This window comes from Myotis brandtii, unplaced genomic scaffold, assembly GCF_000412655.1.
Source record: "Myotis brandtii unplaced genomic scaffold, ASM41265v1 scaffold207, whole genome shotgun sequence".
NCBI classification, from domain to species: domain Eukaryota; kingdom Metazoa; phylum Chordata; class Mammalia; order Chiroptera; family Vespertilionidae; genus Myotis; species Myotis brandtii.
The window spans coordinates 1,306,542-1,309,949 of NW_005357736.1; the positions used below are offsets into that span (position 1 = coordinate 1,306,542).

The following is a 3,408-nucleotide window of genomic DNA, read 5'->3' on the forward strand; positions in this document are numbered from 1 at the left end:
AAGCGCCGCCCTGGGAGAGGGGCCTCTCGTCGGGCCAGATGCAGAGCTGTGACCGGCGGCGCTGGGGGGCGGGCCACTGTACTAATGCAATAAACACTTTATCCGCTGACGCTGGAGTGGCCCCAGCAGACACCCCCGGCCCCAGGCCTCGCTGTGTGGCCTTGGGCACCTTCCTGGCAGCTTCGGGATGTTTTGTCTAAGGGGTTAAAGGTGGCACCATGTGCCCAAGCGGGACTTATGGGGCCTGTGAAGATGCTGACATGCACAGTAGATCCTCAATGGTATAATTTCTGGGCGCAGTGGTATGGAGAAAATAAAAGTGGGTGATGTGGAAAGATGTGGGCAGAAGGGCCTCACGAAGGGGGTGACACTTTTTTTTTTTAAATATATTTTATTGACTTTTTACAGAGAGGAAGGGAGAGAGATAGTTAGAAACATCGATGAGAGAGAAACATCGTTCAGCTGCCTCCTGCACATCTCCTCCTGTGGATGTGCCCGCAACCAAGGTACATGCCCCTGACCGGAATCGAACCCGGGACCCTTCAGTCCGCAGGCCGACGCTCTATCCACTGAGCCAAAACGGCTTCGGCAACACTTGAGCTAAGTGACGGAGCCAGCCATGGGGGCATCTGGGGCAGAACGTCCGGGCAGGGAAGAGGCAGTGCAAAGGCCCTGAAGTGGGCACAAGCTTGCTGTGTTAGAAAAGTCACAGAGGCACCCTAGCCGTGTGGCTCAGTGGATAGAGTGTCGGTTGGCCTGTGGACTGAAGGGTCCCAGGTTCGATTCCCAGTCAGGGCACGTGCCTCGGTTGCGGGCTCATTCATGGTTCGATTCCCCGTTGGGGTATATGCCTGGGTTGAGGGCTCAATTCCCAGTGTGGTGTGTGTGTGGCGGGGCCGGGGGGGGGGGGGTGCAGGAGGCAGCCGATCAATGAATGATTCTTTCTCATCATTGATGTTTCTCTCCCTCTCCCTTCCTCTCTGAAATCAATAAAAGTAAATGGGAAAAGAAGAGTCAAGGAGGCCAGCGTGAGACAGCGGAGTAACGGGCTGGGTGTTGGGGAGGCAGCGCCCCAGTCCTGCTTTGTCCCCTTTGGGAAGGAGTGACGACCTAACAGCAGAGGGTGGGCCCTGGGCTGGGCCTCTCTCCGTTCAGGGTAGGCGGCGCCCCTCATCCTTGGGCAGCCTCCTGTGAAAAGGGGATCAAAACACTGCGAGCGTCAGGGGGGTGGTTCTTCCCAGCCTCCTGTGCTCTGTGCAGGAGGAGCCATGGTCCATCCTATTTACAGGTGAGAAAACGGGTCAGACGGGGCAATCCTTCACACAGGGCTGCAGGCTTAGTAACAGACGGACCAGCCTTCAAGTTAGGTCCTCTGGCTGAGCAGCATGGCTGCCGCCTGGATGGGGCAATCTGCCCCCTTGTCCATCACCCTCAGCCCCTGGTGCCAGCAGGTCACACGGTGGTGGGTGCTTACCCCACATTTGCTTGGAGACCACCCAGCTGTGGGCAGGGGTCTTGCAGTGGCGAGGCACAGGGCCCCCCCCACACACACGTCTTGGCTGCCGCTGGGGTGTTGCTGGAGGTGCGCCTGAGGCTCCGGGCTGGCGGATGTATGGGAGTGGCAGGGTCCCAGGGAAGCCCCCGGGCACGTGCACTGGTGGAAGCCTGCCCTGGCCGGGGCTCCATCACCAGCCAAGAGCCGCACTGGCCCCTGCCGGCCACTCTGCTCCCTCCCTCTAAATATAGCCCGTGGGCTGAGCTCAGGGTTATTTTGGGCCGGGCTGGGAGGCAGCCAGGCCTTCCCCGGGTTCTGAGGAGCCACTGCTGCCTCCATCCTGTCCTGCTTCTGGGGCTGACACCGGGCCCTGACTGCCCACCCCATCATGCCAGAGGAGACCCAGCAAGGTAGGTGACTGAGGGAGGGCAAGGCCCCAGAATGATGACCCTGTGGGCCCGGGAGAAATCTGCCCCGTCCACTGACCTCACTCCCTCAGTCACTCATCAGTCACCATGTCCCATGGGGCCTGCACCTGTCCATGGAGGAAGACCCCCAGCCTGGGCCCTCTCACCTCAGGCCCTGCCTGTTTCCCCGGGGACGGCAGGGAGGGATTGGGGGAGCCACCCAGCAGGGGGAGGGTTAACCACAGGCTGCAGCCAAGTGGGTGTGGGTGGGGCAGCTGCCTGGCCAGTTCAGCTCTTCCTTCAGGGAAGAAGCTGGGCTTGGGGGTGGGCAGTGGTTGCAGGAAGCATTTGGACCCATGGCCCAGGGCCTGGGGGGAGCTAGGCTTCTGGCTTCCTCCAACTTGGGCCTGAGTGGCCCCACCTGGCTCAAGGTTGAGGTCCCTTGGCTGGTCAGAGTGACTCTAGTTAAGACTTTGATGGCCACTTGCCACTGCCCCTCCCGTGCAAAAGGGGCCGAGCAGGGCCCGCAGGCTGCAGGGCCAGCCTGGCTCGGCTAGTCACGCCCCCATCACACTTTCAATATTTTAGGGGGGTCAGAAGATGATTTGCCTTTGGTGGTGGGTACACAATGCAATTTGCAGATCATGTATCATAGAAATGAACACTTGAAACTTATTTAAAAAAATCAAGACAAATAACTGAAAGAAAATATAGCTTGCCCTAGCAGGTTTGGCTCTGTGGATAGAGCGCCAGCCTGTGGTCTGAAGGGTCCCAGGTTCGAACCAGTCAAGGGCACATACCGAGGTTGCAGACTCGATCCCTGGCCCTGGTCAGGACCTGTGTGGAAGGTAATGAACCGATGTGTCTCTCTCACATCGATATTTCTGTCTTTCCACCTCCCTTCCACTCTCCCTAAAAATCAATGGAAAAATATCCTTGGGTGAGGATTAGCAACAAAGAAATATAACTGGGTTTTTTTTAGAAAAATATAACCTTTAGAAATCACAAAATAAATACTTTGATGGACCCCAAAATAAGTAATTAAAGTCCAGGAAAAGTACACAGATCCCAGTGTTGGGTAGAGGCTGTGAATGGATAATTAGGGAGCCACACACATATCAGGCACCCCCAGGCAGCGACCCAATCAAATGGGTCAAAAAGGCCTTTTTCCATCCCCCAACTTAGCACATGTATGTGTACACATGTGTGGATGTACATTTTTTCAGTGGAGATGCCTAATGGTGGCAATGGTGTGCCCTTTTGGGGGCTGTGGGCAGCCATGCTGGAGGACAATTTGAAGATAGTTTTTTTTAAAAAAAAGTCCCTGCTTTTGGGCCCATTAATTCTGCTTCTCAGAATCTGTCCTTATTAACTCCTGGGAAACGGAGAGAAGCCGCCACCCTCAGCGACGCATGTCCTTTGCTGGGGTTACTAATTCCACAGGGAACCGGAACAACCCAAATGCCCAGGCGGCCCAGCGGGCGCCCGGGGCCAGGGAGGCCTCCC

At 56.7% G+C, this 3,408-nt stretch overlaps 1 protein-coding gene across 1 annotated transcript in view; it reads right to left on the minus strand.

Annotated features, from left to right (window-relative positions):
• Positions 1-3,408, minus strand: part of IFRD2 (interferon-related developmental regulator 2) — a 21,682-nt gene that overhangs the window by 12,215 nt on the left and 6,059 nt on the right. The window lies entirely within an intron of this gene.